Here is a 20,250-nt window from a genome sequence, read left to right on the forward strand (position 1 = left end):
TCTGCATGTCTATTAAATGGTGTTTACATAATTCTTTCTCCAGGGAAAGTATATCTATTCTGAGCTCTTTTTGAAACAAGCTATAAAAAACATCAAATCCAGACAAATCTTTTATAATCTATTATTATATTTCTATATTGTATGTATAATAATTATATAAACTGATAATTATATAGTATTTATATATTTTACACAATGATATATAAGTACATAAACACATACATATGTGTGCATGATTGGGAAAACATGCTTTTCCCTTTAAGTTTGTCAAAATAAAATGGAAAGTATTAATGAATAATATTACTGTCATAAACTTTAGTTTTCATAGATTATTTCAAAGCTATAAAATGAAATATTTGTGTATTTATTTGAATTTAGTATTATCTGTGACTTTATCACCTTCAGCTAATTTCAATACTGATTCACATCCTTCTTCTACCTAAAATCCTGGGTACCACAGTTTTAGTAATTTAGTTTTTCTCAGAAAAATATACATGTGAAGATCTACAGAGAACAACTGATTAGGTAGATAAAGCATAAACAGTTGAAGAAATGATATCTTTGCAATATTTTGTTACATTGCGAGACACTGAACTAAATTCAGTAAATAAGAAACTAAAAGCCCCAGAAATAAACTTCATGCTTCAATTTAATCAGACTATTGATACCCTTAAAAAGAAAAAGGAGAGCAACCATTGATTGTGCTGATAAACAGAGAACAAATTTTCTCTAACATGTAGCATCAGGATGGAAAACACTTTGGATTCCAGACTAGTTTAGTTTTCAACGTATTCCTCTCACCTACAAGTTTGATTTTTATTGTTTACTCTGTGAAAAAGCAAATGCAGTCCTGCAGTTTGTGCAGCTTCTGTGGAACCCCATTCCAGGCAAGGCAGCAGCTTCTTTAGCATCTGGTTACTATAATTCATCAGTCAGCAGCCTAACAGTTCAGGGCTTTTAGTGAGGTTCTGCCCATCAATACTAAACCTTACTCCATCTAGTTTCTTTTTTCTTTGAGGTTACAAAATGTGAAACAATATTTCTAAATGGTGTCCACGTGCACCTCAGAGTATGAATTTCCAGAAAGTTTCATCACCATCCCGCTTCAGTGAATTTTCTGTGATCCAGTGAGTTAAATTTACATGTACATATTTTAATGAGAATGCAAATGGTATTTGCTGTTTCTTTTACCACTACTCTTCTGTATATTCCTTGCTCTCATTCTTGAGAATTCCTGACTTGGTGAAGTGAAACAAACCTTCAGTCTTAAAGGCCCAGAGTTCTCAATTTTCTTGATTTTATTTTTAAATAGGTGTTAGTCTTAATTTTTTTCCCCATTTTTCACCCTACTGAGATGAAAGTAAAACAGTAACTGCAAATCCAAGTTTCTGGTGACTTATCATTTTATACATAGTAGGTACCCAAATCTCAAAGTTCTGCTCTCTGGAAGTATTTTCCTTCACAATTGTCATTTATGGTAACCCCTGAGATATCTATCCAGTTTCAGATGATTATCAGTATGTAATGCATACTTATTTATATACCAGGATCAAGATTTTTCTTCTTCAGTCAATTGGCCAAGAAGAATGCTCCAGCAGTATGTGAACATGGATTTGGGGAGAAGACAATAGTTCCTACTGGTTTTTAGGAGTGTGAGATACAGCCCTTACAAATTATTCATACTCAGATCTACCCATGTTCAATTTCTTAGGTATCATTTTCATTAACTGATAGATTACTATGGTACCTGCACAAATTTATTGCCAGGTGGGTGCAAAAACATTAAATTCATGATAAGCCTTTAGACTATGAGGTCACCTGATGCCCTGTCTCCTCAGCAAGGTATACAGAGAGAAAGATGGTGGGTGTAGATTTGAAGGTTCACCAAACAAAAGTAATTGGCATATTTTATCAAAGTAATTGGAGCATTACTCAGTTAATTTTTGTTGATGGTTTATAATATATTATGTACATATGATGGCTTTTGAGCAATCATTTTCACTGCATAATTTTTGTACGTACACATGATTTTTGTTTTTCTAGAAAAAGTAAAATCATTGCAATATGCCTGTCAGAAATGCTTTATGAAAGTTTGTATATTTAATAAAAGTTTTATAAATTCCCTAAATTTATGTGATCACAGAGTTAAGATTATTATTACTATCAGTCTAGGAATCATGAATTCTCTTAAGTTGCATATACTTACAAAACTAAGTCAAGAATAACATTGATGCTATCAATTTTTTTTTTTTTTTTTTTTTTTTTTTGTGGTACTGGGGATCGAACTCAGGGCCTTGTGCTTGTGAGGCAAGCACTCTATCAGCTGAGCTATCTCCCCAGCCCCAATGCTATCAATTTTTGATAAAATATAAATATATTTTGCTTCAATTTAAAAACAGTTGTTGTGTAATTACTATTATAACATGTGGATTTTCCCTGGATTAAATCTATATTTGTCTTTAATATGCAATGATTTTTGCATACACTATAAATTATTTTAAAACAGGAATTTATGGGCTTGTTCTGTCATTAATTATGATGTAGTGAACAGCAATCTATTATGTAAATAAATTCATTTTTATCTTCATAGAAATTATACATTTGAATATTTGGAAGAATAAAATACATTTAACGTAACACTCTTTTTTCCCAAATTTCACTTAAGAATTCCAAAAAGAAATCAATCATTTCCACGAAACAGTCAAATGATAAGACTGGAACCTATAGCATAATAAAAGAATCAGCACAAAGATTCACTTCATGACATGAAAACATTTCAAATATAATATGATTAAGAGAAGCATTCAGTAACTCAATATAAAGTGGTCATGTTTTGAATTCCCAAACTGTGCAGTTTGTCGTAGAATGGACTAGAAGGGTCAGTTTACTTAGGTAGCTTTGTATTATTCAGCAAAACGGATACCTAGTCTACTCTGTACACCAGTGACAAAAAATTAAATGTTTCACAATAAATACATGTGTGTGTGTGTGTGTGTGTGTGTGTGTGTGTGTATCTGCTTGGCACTAATTGGGTCTTTCTCAGTTTTGATCCAAGACTTTTGTCCATTGTTAGAAATGTAAGAATTATATTTTATACTTAGTAGGGGACTTTTTTCCAGGTGCTGTTCACTGAAGTGAACAAAAACTCATATATGTGAAAGTAAAATTTGTGCCAACAATTAGGCATTCCAGTCCTATGTTATAATCTGATAAGGCATCAGCAATCCAATCTCAAATTTTCAAGACAGATGAAAAAACACCACAAATGAAAGTACAGAAGATACCTGCTAAAGAGAACATCATATGTTTGCTCTTGTAGATCTTGCATATCATTCATAGAAATTCATAATTTATCCTTTCTTCTCAGAAATATATGCCCCACCAGATAGTTATGTAATATAAGATCACATGGGCCTGACTCTAGAGTTGTATACCTGAAATTTATATAAAAACAGTCGACCAACACCATTATCTACTCTTTAGAAGAATACCATGTATCCTGTAACTGACAAAGACCCAATGGCTGTGCTTTCAACAAAGAATTAGCCAAGAGAATCTCATCTCTGATGTCCACTACTGTTCTTGCTCATGTTGGTAGTTATACTACTGTCACATGAGAACCTGTAATCCTGATTAGGACACAACTAAATGACTTGACTCCTCACTGTGCTACAGTTACATGACCTGGCCACCTCTTCATTTTTTTTTTCTTTTTGAGCTCTTTATTTAATGTATTTTTATTTTTATTTAAGTTGTTCTAATTAGTTATACATATCAGAAAAATGCATTTTGACACATCGTCCACAAATGGAGCATAACTACTCATTCCTCTGGCTGTATATGGTGCAGTCACACCAGTAGTGTACTCATACATGTACATAAGGTAATACATCTCTTTCCACACTCCTTCCCATCCCCACACCTCTCCCTCCCCTCACTCTCCTCTGTACAATCCAAAGTTCCTTCATTCTTCCCTACTCACCCTCCATCATGGATCAGCATCTGCTTATCAGAGATAACATTCAACCTGCGATTTTTTTGAGTTTGGCTTATTTTGCTTAGCATGATATTCTCCAGCTCCATCCATTTACCTGCAAAAGGCATATTTCATTTTTCTTTAAGGCTAAGTAATTCACCCCTTCTTATTCAAGGATTTCAATTCCATTTTTCACTGAACCTGAGAGAAGATAAATCTGTGCTTAATTCTCTAACATCCTTAAAATATGTCCTAGTTTTATTCATGTCATAGTTATGTTTTAATATACAGAGGAAGAACCATACTCCAAAAATAATTTGAGTGAATAAAATAATATGAGCATAAAGAATGAAAGAAAATATTTAGTAAGGCATTCTGTATGTATGTATAAAGGGGTAAGGAGGCTCCCAGAATATCCAATGGTCAGTGAGCAAATGTTGGAATCCTAAGGAGAGGAAGTTCCCAGGATCCTTTGACTGGAGAGGACAAACCATGAGACTACATTACCCACAATTCCAACAGTAAGGCATTATCTATAATATCAGCAAACTACGTTCTAAATATCTCATATGGATGAATACATTTATTACCATAGTATATCAGCTCAGTGGAAAAAATTCAACAATTAAATATTATGAAGTCTAAAATTTTTTAAATCACTTTTACTATATTCAGTAAGCTATAATATAAATATTAACCTCATTTTTCCTTTAAAATTGGGGGTGGGGAGTGAGAGAAAACTGGAGGAACTTTAGATTATGTAGAAGGAAATGAGAAAGAGGGGAGTATGAAGAATCGTGGAATGAGATAGACATCATTACCCTATGTACTTGTATGATTACAGGAATGGTATAAATCTACATCATGTACAAACATAGAAATGAAAAGATGTACTCCATTTGTGCACAATGAATAAAAATGCTGTCTGTAAAAAATTAAAAATAAATAAATAATTTTAAAATGTATCATCTTTCATGTGCATATAGGCAAAGATTTTTTGGATTACACACAGTGAATTTGTACTCATTTTGAAAGATTCTTCATGAATTTTGTTTTATTATAAGTTGTCTTTTTAATCAGATGTATTATTGTTAGGATAAGAAAATGTTTTTTCAAAGTTTGCTTGCTAAAGAAATCAGGCAGACACATGAATATTTTTTTTCATTAATTATTACCCAGTTAATAATGGTGGATTAATTATATTAAGGACCCAAATTGGTTAAAAAAACTATACGTGAAATAGTTCCTTAAAGATAAGAAGCCCAACACTGACCAAAAATTGCTTGTGCTTAGGCACATTCTTTTATTACTTTGTTCTTCAGTTTCCCTGTAGAATAAACCAATTCTCATTCCCTTTAAATGTCTTAGATCACATGCATTTGCAACTATATATATTTTTTTTCAATAAAAGGGTGGGTTTTATTATAGATGTATATAATAACTTACTATCAATGTTTCTTGTGTCATGATTTGCTAAATACTTAGGAAAGTATATTGACATACAAAACTTATAAAGAATAATAAAAATATTTTCTAAGATACATTTAAAGTGATCTAACTTGAGTTCCTCTTAATGTGCTATAGGTAATCACAGAAAGAAAATGTCTCTGTAATTTGGAATATTCTGCCTAAAATTAATATTTCCATTTATTCCCTCAAAATCCAAATGTCTACCAACTATATCCCAAATACTTATCTTAAGTACAGAGGATATAAATATTAATGAAACATGATCTCTGTCCTTGGGAGACTTACTGTACAAGGAAGAAAGACAAATATGAGAAATGCTGGAGTTCTGAATTACTGATTTGTGATAAAGACATGAAGAGAGTGCTATGGAAAGCCTTTGGAAATTAAATGTCCTGAGGGAAATGAAGATTTTACAATAGAGCATAAGAAGAAAAAATATCTAGAGAATTATAAAGCTTTCAAAATAATTTTATTTCATCCTCCAGAATTTATCAGGAATATATACATTCTTCTAACCAATAAGAATGCATGAAATAAAAACTATGTCAAAGCACAAACTTACTCCAAAGGACTTTTTGAGTAAAGAAACTCAACTGAATGGGTAGCCATTTTGAATGAATGGGAAATAAGGACAGTTGTACAAGGGCCTCAATGTTTAAAACATGATTTTGAATACGGGAAAGAATACACCAAGATTTCCTTATTTATCTCAGTAAAACAATGAACCTTGGTGGGGCCAGGTAAACAGTTGTAAAGTATTTAAGTCTCCTCTCCCTAGTTCCAGTATTCTAAGTGTTTGGGATGTATCTGAAGTATGATCAGCTGATTGTACATCCTCAGGTCAACATTTTATTGAGTCAACTCAACCTTTCATGACAAAATACCACACACCGAGTGGCTTAAAGATAGCAACATAACATATTGCCTCACAGTTCTCGAAGGTGGAAGTCCAAGATTGAGGCGCTAGCAAGCAGACAAGCATGTTGCCTTCTGAGGCCTCTCACTTTACTGTGCCAATGGACACCTTTCCATGCCAATGGATACCTTTCTGTGTGTCTTTAGTCTTTCCTCTGGGTGCATACATCCCTGGTGTCTGTTTTTATGTTCAAATTTTCTCTTAATGTGAACACCAGTCATATTTACACAAGGCCTACCCTAATTGCCACATTTTAACTTCACCTCTTCAAAGATTCCATGTACATATACAATCACATTCTGAGGTACATGGGAAGGAATTGGGGTTTCAACCTAAAAACACTGGAGAGATTCAACCTCATTCACAACAAGAGTGGAATATAATAACCTTCTCAGAAGCAAGGTTATAGGTTGTTGAAATTCAAAACCCTGTCAACAAGTTAAGGAATGGACTCTAGGTGTCATGGAGAGAGAGAGAGAGAGAGAGAAAGAGAGAGAGAGAGAGAGAGAGAGAGAGAGAGAGAGAGAGAGAGCCTTCACTATGAGTTCTCCAGCCCCTATTCTCTTAACATAGCCCCATTATAAATCCTTACTCATTTCCCACTCCTTTCTTTTTGTCTCTAAATTCTGTTTGCCTTTCTATCTCCCTTTCTAATTAATATGTTTTCTCTTTTAGATTTGTGCTTCCTTATTCCTAGGTTTTACAAACTGTGGAGCATACAAATATGCTTGTCCTGAGTACACAGATAGCACCACTAAATGCCAGATTACTTGTCATTTCATTTTAAACGAAAACAGCAAGGACAAAATGTGGTAGGCAAGCACCACTATTCAATTTGCCAAATACATAAAACATGTTAGGATATCTTTAGAGGAAATCTCTGATTATGCTCTAGATTGCGAAGTCACAAGCAAAGTCATTCAAAGTCCTTCTGCCACAGGAAATCAGAGGGGAATTCCTTGGTCTTATAGGTCTGGACAATGCTGAATTTACATTTATGTATTTTGTAGAATCTTGTCAAGTTTTAACAGATGGGAGACAAGTTAGTGGGAAGACCAGTAAAGCACATCTTAATAGAATCTATAAAATAAGCAGTGAATTCCTAAAAATGTAATTCCCATGACCATAAAATATTTAATCCTTATGGGTTGTATAAATCAAAATATAGAATGTGCCCTCTTGTTATTCATGTGCTCCAAAAACATGCAATAAATTTTGCTAAGTCACCACTCTATAAAGAATTATGCTTATCAAGTTTGTCCCCATGCTCCACCATATCTTAATTAAAATTAGCAATTAGGTGGGCGTCGCGTTCCCTTCTGCCCGCAGAGAGAGACACGACACACTGGTTGTTCGTCAGAGCTCTTTATTGTTCCTCTTCTTTCTCTTTCTCCTTTCTCCTCTCTTACAAGGAAGTCATGGCCATTATATATGAATCATGAGCCAATCAGGTTACAGAGCATGTGGGGAGAGCATGATAACAATGTAATACAATAAGGGCAACAAGAGGGCCCGCAGCAAGCATGAGTCACCTTGTCCAATCAGAGCAGTCCATTCTGGCACTGGCTTAGTGCCGGGCCAACTTCCTTAAGCAGTGTTAGCTGTTTGTTGCAAACCAGGGGCCCCGGCTCAGTGCCAGACTAGGGTGGGGTCCGCAGTACCCCGACAGGTGGGTATTCTTACTTGATGTGTCAGTCTTTAAAACTACTGTTAGGAGATATTTACCTTGCAAATGCATCTGATATGGTTATTATGAAGATCCATAGAACACTATTGTAGAATATTAACCACATATAGTTACTGTGTAATATAAGCATATACTAAGGGTAAAGGCTTTCTTCTGGAAATATTCTTTCTTTCGTCTACATAGTAGAGATTATGACTAAGAAAAAAAAATCAGCCTGTAGAAATATGGTTGAATATTGAAAGTGTTTAACATTTTGTTTTCCTAGTTCAAAGTCCTAAAAGAGGACTCCTTTGCCTCTCTGGGTCTATAGAGTGGGTCTTCTATTTTTGTTATTGTGATTTTTGCTTGACTTTATTTATGTAGTCTTTTATGTGGAGAAGGTCTTATGACTCCTGGGCTTTTGCAAGGGAAACCACAAGACTAATTCTAAACTCAAACATCTTTTGTATTGCATAAAATTTGTAAAAGTTGTCCTAATTACTGTTCACATTTTAAACAGCTTTGTGGCAGTGGTGTCCCAGAAATCCATGATTTATTAAGTACATACCGTCTATGCAGAGTCTAAAGAAGCAGTGGATTCCATAGATAATCTTGTCATTTTGTAGTTTGGTAATATCTCTATGAATTAGAGGGATATGTTTGTTGAATCCACTTAATTACAGTCTATTGTTATTATCAGTTCTTCTCAAAAGGAGAGAAAATCAATTTTTCTACATTCTATTCAAATTAAAAAACTTCTATGCCAATGGACACCTACAAGACACCTTGAAGAATGCTAGGCATACCTTGAGATTCCCTGACAAGTGAAAAATGATTACAATATTCCTTTTCATAAAAGGAAAACAATCAATCTATGGAAAAGTAAGTGAGTCTTAAGAATTACAATTTCTAATACTATTAAGCTAATGGGTAAAATTACACAAATAATATAGTCATGTGTTTACTTTCCTCTTTTTCCTCTGAAATACAACTGGTTTGGGGTTTGTTATTCATGAACATTTAACTGTTCAGGTTCATAGTATATGATATTAATAACCAAATTTATGGTACAAAAATAAATGGACCCTAATTTAGATTTGTACAAAAAATATTTCTGGTGTTATTTGCAAGAGAGACAAGAGCATTTATTAGGCTGGGATTTTTTTTTTTTTACTTTTATACTCATTTTACTGACATTTATATTTTCATTTTGATTACATATGGAAATTGAAAATTTCTCAAGTAGAGATAAGATTGAAGGTGAGGTGCAATGGAGCAAGGATGCTACTATTCAGTCCAAGCCTTGTATGGTTTAGTATTTTGCTGTATGTATTTTGATAAGACTAGGAATTTAAAAAATTAAAACACAAGTACTTAATAATGAAATATAATCACATATAGAGCAAAATGCCCAAGATACATAATTTTCAGACTTGTGAACAGGTTGTGCAACTGAAATTGATTTCATTAGTATTTAGAATGTCTGAATCCTCCCCCTGTGGCTCCCTAAGGGAGGATACACTTCCTACTCTGATGATGCCAGGTTTGCCCATGAACTGTGCTTTATTTGGTGATATATAACAGAAAAAATACAAGTGGATAGAAAACTTGGGGAAAGACTTGAAAAGGGCTTTCATAAAAGAAACGTAAAAATTTCCAATAAGCGTAAGAGTGTTCTATCTCTGCAGGCAAGAGGAAAATGAAAAAAATCAACCCACAGTGAGATACTATAAAACCCCCAATGAAAAAATAAATTGTTAACAAGACTCAGAGTTGACCAGAACATGAAGAAGCAGGAGCTCTCTTGCTGGTAGAACTTGAATGGTAAGAATGTTTACATTAGCACATTTTATAATACCCAAACACTGGAAGAGATTCAAATTATCTATCTACTCTAGAATGGATTAATACCTTATGATATACTCATACCTTTGTAGAACATGAAGAATGAGTAGAATACAACTACACACACAATAATATGAAAGAATTTTATGACTATAAAAAGAAGACAGATGCAAGAGTTCATTGTTTTTGAATCATTTTCATATATTATGAAATTAACAGAATCTAAAAAATTTGGACAAAGTTGACAAACTTATTACTGCTGGGGACTGTGGGTAGTTTAAGGGAATTCACACATTTTGGTGTTGGGGATGTTGCTAAGATTTCGTTTCTTGATCTGAGTGAGCACACAGATGTAGCCTGTGTGTTAAAATTCATCAAGCTGGATCTTCTGAACCTACACATGCCTTCTTCATTTGTATTTAAATAAAAATCTTACCTAAAATATTCTCAAGTTTAAATAATTGATTTAACTAAAGGTGATTTCCCCAACCTTACAGTAGGTACTTGGCGAATTTCACATCCAAGTGTACTTTTATAGCCATATATGCATGTATTCATACATCACCTGCAGAAAAAACTGTATATTAAGAATCGATTTATTGTGAATTCTGGATTCATCTGTTATAAGTCATAGAATTTGGGGTAAATAAATTCTGAGAGATTCATTTCTTCATCTTGAAAGAAAGTAACACCAATTGTACATTCATTTAAGATTTGAGGAAAACAATGTAAATAGATACATTGTAGCCACACTACTAATTCTCTTTCCATTAGACTCTGTTGTCTAAAAAGATGTGAGATTATTCATTTTGTAGTTCTACTCCATTCATAAATTTTCATTTAGATAAAATTGTACAGAAACATTGCCAAATGTTTTCCAAACCATTAAAATCTCTCATTATATAATAAGAAAAAGGAAAGTCCTCTCTAATTGCGTTGGCCAATAAGACATGGTTAATCATCAGGTTTGTCTAGCTTTCTCTGCCAGAGGAAGCACTTGTGGTGTAACAACTGGGTCACCTCCTTAACAACTTTATTATATAGTAGTTCATCTATTTCCTGTTGACAGATTTAGTGCACTTTGTGAAAGCAATAATTGTACTGGGACTACAGCTGGCAGGCTTCCTTAGTGAAAAAAGTGGAATAAAGTTCCTATAATGTTTTAACTGTTAAAAGGCAAGTAAAGCAGTCTGTGTAGTTTCTTAAAGAATTATACTGTCTCTAACATTGGAGATAATTAAAATTATTTTGAATAAACAGAGTGAAATACTGTGAAACATCATTCCAAATGTAAGTTAATGGATTCCTCATGCAAATGTATTTTTGGTTTATGTGTACCAGAGGGATGCTTTCAATACAAGAAATAAAGGAGTCACCCAATGAACTTAACTAGGGTGTACTTAATTCATTGAAATTCACATTCCAAATAAAATAGAGCTAATCTTTCAAACCCTTATGTAACTAAATAAAGGATAAAATTTACTTGGTGTTTTTGCTTTTTTTCCCTCTTTCTTTTCTTCTCTTTCTTATTATAGCATATTGTAAATTGTCATTTTTCTTAAACAAACATTAGGTATACAGATGTATAATCACATTTCTTATACAAAGTTAGTTGGGTATATTTTGTGAAGGAATAAATTTTATTATTCATAAAATTATTTATCATCTTACTGAAAATTGTTCATCATTATCTTATTTGAGGAAAATGTACATAATTTAACTTTAAATCAAGTAGTTAATTAAGTTGAAATGAAGTCTTGCTATAGTGCCCAGACTGGTCTGGAAATTATGGGCTTAAGTAATTCTCACAGCTCAGCTTTTGGAGTAGCTGAGACTATAGGCATGCGTCACCACATTTGACATAACATTTAACTTTAAATGTGTACTTCTTTAGGAGGTGAGAGATGTGGTCAAATGTGGTGAAACTGTTAATATTTGAAATCATTCTTTACTGAGGGGGGGTTGATAAAGAGAAAATTTCTGTGGTGTGAGGAAGTACGTGCCAATATTATAAATTTGAAACAGCAAAACTGACTATTTTCAGGAATATAGACAAATATTATCACTTTTCTAAAATCTCTGTCATAATCTTTATAAATTTTCTAATGCAATACATTTCATTTGACATTTATTTGTTGATAATATACTAATGGCTTTGAAGTGAAAAGAAATTATTTTAAGCAATATGTCACTGTATATAATCTTCAAAGTGGAATTACATTTTCAAAGGAATGTAACAGAAACATAGTATTTAATAATATTCATTATAAATGTGCATAAATGAAAAATGAATATTAAAAATTCAATACACAAATTTATTATTTACTATGAAGACTTGCATAATACTGAAGCATTCAGGCAGTTTAGCTTGTGTGTGAGGCATGCACTTCCATACTTTTGCACAGTTTGCATTTTTAATGGTCTTTAGAGATTCTTTGAAAACACCAAAAAATGTCAGATTTTATCCAACTTATAAAAAATGTTAGAATAACTTATAATCATGTTGCATTAATATAATGCCTAAGAATTTTACAGCAATTTTCTATATGCTTAGAAATCTACTGCCATTGAAACGATGTAATTTCCATTCAATTTTTTCAGTTTCATATTTTCTAATGTGACAACATAGTAATAAAAGAAGCTTGGGTAAACTTAACTTGCTAAAGAAAGATAATTTTAACTTCAAGAAAATTAAGAAAAAAAAGAAAAAAAAAGAAAAAGAAAAAAGAAAATTAAGGAAGGAATTTGGAGCAAGTATTATTTTTAAAAAACGTACTTAAGGTTATATTTTTACAGACCCTCTGTAAACTTGATCGATTAAAAAGTCAATATCTAATTTTACTATAAAATGTATTTTTTTTTGCCTTGGTTAATATGTTGCATTGAATTGCATTACTCAGTTCTTTTTTGTCCTTGCAAGAGAAAATTTCAAGCAAGACACAAATCATTGTAAAAGAGTAGCAAAGTTTATCAGAAAAGAAAGGAAAACATCTGCAAGGGGTCATCTCAGGAGGAAAGCAAAACTCACTTCTTTGTAAGCTCAGTTCAATTGGGGTAGGAGAAGAAGTTGTTAGAAGGTCCCCCACAAATAATATTTCTCTCCTCTGAACTGACAGACTACATTAGATTTCTAAACTTCTACTGTGCATGCCTTTACACATAGGTACATAAGCAAAATCCATAGGAGTGGGGAAAGCTGACCTACGATGATATTATAAAGACCTACTGCTACACTAAAAAACTAAGGGCAATACTTGGTCAGCCAGGCTTGACTGAGAGTTCCTAATTGGAACCAGCTTTACACAATTTATGATCATTGGGCTATAGGCATAATCATCATGTTTTCCCAGGGACTCAGGGTCTTGTGACAATTGTGGATTTTATGGTTGCATTGTGTTTATCTTAGACCCCCTTCTGGTCAGTGCTGTTTGTTTAGGGTCTTGCTTAAGATGTTTTAGCAACTAGGTTCTTTTGAGTAAGGATACCCTCACCCTTTGGTTCTTAACCCCTGAGTTTTTCTATCTTCTTACTGTGTTGTAAAATAAATAGTTCATAGAACTGAAAGTAGGCAAGTATTTTAAAGAAGCCATTATGTCAGATATCTTGGGATCACTGAGGCAGGGTTGTTGATTTCTTAAGCCCCAGACTCACTGCTTGGGTCTAACTGGTACCTAACAAGTATATCTACATAATAGTTATAATTCTTTCTTATGGATTACACAGAAATGTTGCTGGAAACATATTGAGATGATCTGAAGAAAGTAAAGTGGACTGTTTCTCTTGCATCTCTAATTCATCTGACAACTAAGAGTTATAAAGATATAAAACAAAAAGATACAAAGATAAAAAAGAGTTATAAAGATACAAAACACTCAAAGTTTAGATGTTGGACAGTTAGAGAATAAAACAAATATTAGTGAAAATTTGTTCATATGTTTGTGATAATGGATATCAAAATTTGCATACTTTACTAAAACTCCAGAACTTATTGCTAAAATATAACTAATGGTAAAAATAAATTGACCCTAACATATTATAGATTGTGGATCATAAAAGGATGTGAGTGGAAGTCAACCTATAATATCATAAATGTGAATTGATATGTTTTCTAAATATTGATTTTGCTAACTGGGAATTTATAGTACTTTACATTTAAAAAGAAATTCTATTTTTTCTGTTTTTTGAAAGAAAAACATCACTGGGCAAATTTCTCCTACTTGAAATGAAGTAATAGTGTAACTATGGACTGGTAGACATTATTCACAAATCATATATTAATACAAGACATATCTAGAACTTATAAAGAACTCTCAAAACCAAAGGAATGTTGGATATAGAGGAGAAAGAAACAGTATAAACAAATTTTATATTTAAGATATTTTAAAAGAACTTAAACAGAGAATATGTGGATCACAAATAATTTTATGAGCAGATGTCTAACATCACTATCTGGTGTAAAATAAATGTTAAAACCAAAATGAGGTATCGCTATACACATATTATAATGTCTAATTTAAATGTCATAACTTGCTAAATATTGACAAAGGAACTAAAGTACTTATTTACTTTTAGTATTGGGACTGTAAGTCACAGCCAATTTTTTAAAAAGTGAGTTTCTTAAAAGTGTAAAAAAAAAAAAATATATATATATATATATATAATGTGATAGTCATTCAACATCCAAATGTTTGCCCAAGAGCAAAGATCTATGCATGAATGTTCCAGAAGTTTTATTTGTAAAAAATCAAAAAGAAAACCATTCGAATACCCATTAATAGATAAATGAAAAAAAATCTTGTTATATCAGATAATGTAATACTATTTGGCAACAAGGGGAAACACAATATTGATATACACAACAAAAGGTATATCTACAAAATAATCAAGCTCACTGGGCTTAATGACTCAGAGCTAGAATCTCAGGGAGGCTGAGACAGGTGGATCAGCAACTTAGTGAGACCCTCAGTAATTTGAGGAGACACTGTCTCAAAAAACGAAAAGGACTGGAGATTGAGTAAAACTCCCTAGTATAAATAGATACATAAATATATTAATTAATTAATTAATTATGTAACTGAGAAAAGTTAGTCGAAAAGGTATACATAGTACATTACCCATTTATTGAAAATTTTATACATGTAAAATGCAGTGAAAAAAAAAGTGAAATCAATAGCTGCTTGAGGTAATAGATGGGGAGAGTTAGGAAGGAGCAATAATAAATGGCATAGGAATATTTAGGATTAATTGATAGACTCACTATTATGATTTTGTGCTCATTGCCATGGTGTATACATGTGTCAAAACTTGTCAAATTGCACATTTGGAACATAGACAGTTGATTACATATTAATCATGCCATTTTTTGTAGTTTTTATTTTTAAATTTTGTTCTAATTAGTTGTATATAACATTAGAATGCATTTATACATTTTGATAGATTACACATATATGGAGTGGAATTTCTCATTTTTCTGATTGTATACATATTGTAGGATCTCATCTGTCATTCAGTTATATATGCATATGAGGTAATAATGTCTGAGTTTCACTCTACTATCCTTCCTACCCCCATACTCCTTCCCCTCCCTTCACTCCCCTCTACCTAATATAAATTAATGCTATTCCTCCCTATCCCTGCCCCCTTAATTATACCTTCTTAATACTGTTTAATACATTAAGGAAAGAAAGAGTGAATGGAGTATAGGAGTTGTAATTCAGTGGTGAACCCCTTGCCTGCACATGGAAGGCCATGAGTTTAATTCTCACCATGGGAGTCAGAGGAAGAAGAAGGAGAAGGACAAGGAAAAAGAGAGATATAAATAGGAAGGAAATATTTACTTGTATAAAATGACTGATTAGCTATCTTTGATTATTTTAGAAGTGTTTATTCACATTGAATGTGTTCTATTACAGTGTTGAGAGACATTATTATATCCTTGGTTTAGTTTCACAAATGTATTTCTCTTAATTTTTATAATTATTTTTGTTTTCTAAATCTATAATCTAAAATACACTGATATGCATTGAACTGAGTGCTGTGCCTAACATTGTACTAAATGCTTTCTACCCATTATTGAACATATGCCAAGTGAAATATTGTCTAAATAGGCTAGTAGAAAATTAACCATACATTTATTGATTAACCCACTATTTATTTAGTTCTCACAGATTTGCTTAGTAAACATTCATAATCGACATTTAAATATGTAAATATAATGAGATGCAGGGAATCTACAGAGACACCACCAGTATACAGGGCAGAGACACTGCTACTGAACTAAATGCCATCAAAAGTTAGTACACCTTGATCCAAACAGAAATTATTGACACTCAAACTTCAACCATAATTTACTACAAAGAATTCAGAAAAAAATCCAAACTAATGACAAGGCCCAAAGTAGGAATAGGGGTGACCTCTCAAGTACCACTATTGGATATCTATTCCTAGAACAAAAACAGAAAGAATAAACACAAAGACTGTGGATACCATACCTATGAGAGTGTCTCAGTGTAGATCATTCTAGGGCACTTTGACATTGGAAGGCTGTACCCTAAAAAGACGATGCAGAAAAAGCATTCGATAAAATACAGCATCCCTTCATGCTCAAAACACTAGAAAAAATTGGGGTAGTGGGAACATTCCTTAACATTATAAAGGCAATCTACGCTAAGCCCATGGCTAATATCATTCTAAATGGTGAAAAACTGAAAGCGTTCCCCCTGAAAACTGGAACAAGGCAGGGATGCCCTCTTTCACCACTTCTATTCAACATCGTCCTTGAGACTCTAGCCAGAGCAATCAGACAAACCAAAGAAATTAAAGGGATACGAATAGGAAAAGAAGAACTCAAACTATCCCTGTTCACTGATGACATGATTATATATTTAGAGGAACCTGGAAATTCCACCAGAAAACTTTTAGAACTCATAAGTGAATTCAGTAAACTAGCAGGTTACAAGATCAATGCTCATAAATCCAATGCATTTTTATACATAAGTGATGAATCTTCAGAAAGAGAAATTAGGAAAACTACCCCATTCACAATAGCCTCAAAAAAAATAAAATACTTGGGAATCATTCTCACAAAAGAGGTGAAAGACCTCTACAATGAGAACTACAGAACACTAAAGAAAGAAATTAAAGAAAACCTTAGAAGATGGAAAGATCTCCCATGTTCCTGGATAGGCAGAATTAATATTGTCAAAATGGCTATACTACCTAAAGTGCTATACAGATTCAATGCAATTCCAATTAAAATCCCAATGATGTACCTTGCAGAAATAGAGCAAGCAATTATGAAATTCATCTGGAAGAATAAAAAACCTAGAATAGCTAAAGCAATCCTCAGTAGCAAGAGCGAAGCAGGGGGTATTGCAATACCAGATCTTCAACTCTACTACAAAGCAATAGGAACAAAAACGGCATGGTATTGGTACCAAAATAGACAGGTAGATCAATGGTACAGAATAGAGGACATGGACACAAACCCAAATAAATACAATTTTCTCATACTAGACAAAGGTTCCAACAATATGCAATGGAGAAAAGATAGCCTCTTCAACAAATGGTGCTGGGAAAACTGTAAAACCATATGCAATAGAATGAAATTAAACCCCTATCTCTCACCCTACACAAAACTCAACTCAAAATGGATCAAGGACCTCGGAATCAGACAGACACCCTGCATCTTATAGAAGAAAAAGTAGGTACAAATCTTCAACTTGTTGGCTTAGGATCAGACTTCCTTAACAGGACTCCCATAGCACAAGAAATAAAAGCAAGAATCAACAACTGGGATAGATTCAAACTAAAAAGCTTTCTCTCAGCAAAGGAAACTATCAGAAATGTGAAGAGAGAGCCTACAGAGTGGGAGAATATCTTTGCCAACCATACCTCAGATAGAGTGCTAATTTCCAGAATCTATAAAGAACTCAAAAAACTCTACACGAATAATACAAATATTCCAATCAACAAATGGTCTAAGGAAATGAACACTTCACAGAAGAAGATGTACAAGTAATCAACAGATATATGAAAAAATGTTCAACATCCCTAGTAATAAGGGAAATGCAAATCAAAACTACCCTAAGATTTCATCTCACCCCAATTAGAATGGCGATTATCAAGAACACAAGCAACAATAGGTGTTGGCGAGGATGTGGTGAAAAAGGAACACTCATACATTGCTGGTGGGGTTGCAAATTAGTGCAGCCACTCTGGAAAGCAGTGTGGAGATTCCTCAGAAAGTTTGGAATGGAAACACCATTTGACCCAGCTATCCCACTCCTTGGTCTATACCCAAAGGACTTAAAATCAGCATACTACAGAGATACAGCCACATCAATGTTCATTGCTGCTCAATTCACCATAGCCAGATTGTGGAACCAACCTAGATGCCCTTCAGTTGATGAATGGATAAAGAAACTGTGGCATATTTATACCATGGAATATTACTCCGCAATGAAGAATGATAAAATTATGGCATTTGTAGGCAAATGGTCAAAATTGGAGAATATCATACTAAGTGAGATAAACCAATCTCAAAAAACTAAAGGACGAATGATCTCGCTGATAAGCGGATGAGGACATATAATGGGGGTGGGAGGGGTTAGCATTAGGTTTAGGGTTAGGTTTAGAGTTAGGCTAAGGAGAGCGGTAAGAATGAAGGAAAGAAGGACTGTATAAAGGGAAAAGGGTGGGAGGGGTGGGGGGAAGGGGAAAAAAAAGAAACATCATTACCCTATGTAAACGTAAAAAAATAAATAAAATAAAAAAAAAAAAAAAGACGCACACCTAAGAATGGAAGAGAAATTTATCCCAGCAATGCAAAGAAAACCCATCAGAGGAATACAAGAAATATCAAAAGCAAGGTAACACTGTGGTTCCTAAAATGCATAAGTAACCAGCAACTAATTCTAAAAATATTAAAGAAGATGAAATAGCACATAAAGATATCAAAAAATTATTATAAAATTGATTGATGAATTCCAAGAAAACACAGAAAAACTGAATGAATTAAAGAAGTTAGTATAGGACATAAGTGATAAATTTAATAAGAAGACAGAAATATTGAAAAAGAACCAAGCAGAAATCTTGGAAATGAAAAACACAAAAATTAAATGAAATGTTCAATTGAAAGTTTCTCTAATAGAGTAGTCCATGCTGAAGACAAAATATTAGAGCTGGAAGATGGAGGCCAGGCTTGAACATTCAGATAGTATTAAAGAAAATAAAATAAGTAAAAATGACTATGGGACAAGAACTATGAGATTATATTAAGAGACCAATTTCAAAAATCACTGGAATTGAAGAGGGTCATGAAATGCAGGCTAATTGAATGGGTTACCTCTTAAGTAATTATAAAACGTTTTCCAAACATGGAGAATGAGACAGACATCCATATACAGGAGATATTTGAAACCACAAATAGACAATATCACAAAAGAATCTCTCCATTACACATTACACTTAAAATGCCTAATATACAGAACAAGGATAGAATTTTAAAAACTTGGTCATATTTAGAGAAAAAAAAATCAGAATTACCTTGACTTCTTAGCACAAACTCTAAAAGACAGGCAGGCTTGGAATGATGTAATCCAAATCCCTGAAAGAAAGTAACTGTCAACCAAAAGTGTTGTGTCCAGCAAAGCTATTCTTCACAATTGAAAAATAAGTAAAAACCCTCCAAGAAAAATCAGAAACTGAAAGAATTCATTACTACTAAGCTAGCAATACAGACTGTACTTAAAGAACTACTCCACATAGAAGAATAAAAAAGACCAGAGTTCATGAATGAAAAAAAAATCTCATTTGAAGCATACTTACTTAAATGAGAAATCACACCAAATAAAACATTAGAAATAAAACAAAATGTCAGATATTAATAAATATATCTCACTGGGTGAGGTGGTGCACTCTTGTAATCCCAGAAGCTCAGAAAGCTGAGACAGAAGCATCATGAATTCAAAGCCAGCCTCAGCAAAAGTGAGACACTAAGCGACTCAGTGAGATCTTGTCTCTAAATAAAATACAAAATAGGGCCAGGAATGTGGCTCAGTGGTCAGGTGCACCAACTTCAATTGCTGGTACTCCTTTCCCCTCCAAAATACATATTTATATCTTATTTATTTGTTCTTTTTAATTATACATGGCAGTAGAATCTTTTTTGACATATTCATACAAACATGGAGTGTATCTTATTCTAATTTGAATTCCAGTCTTGTGGATGTACATGATAGTGGAATTCACTTTGGTGTATTCATATATGTACATGGGAAAGTTGTATCAGATTCATTACATTTCTTTCATTTTCCTATCCCCCTGCCTTCCCATCATTCCCCTTTGTCTAATCAACTGAAATTTTATTCTTCCCCT

Source organism: Sciurus carolinensis, chromosome 9 (genome assembly GCF_902686445.1).
Source record: "Sciurus carolinensis chromosome 9, mSciCar1.2, whole genome shotgun sequence".
Classification (NCBI taxonomy): domain Eukaryota; kingdom Metazoa; phylum Chordata; class Mammalia; order Rodentia; family Sciuridae; genus Sciurus; species Sciurus carolinensis.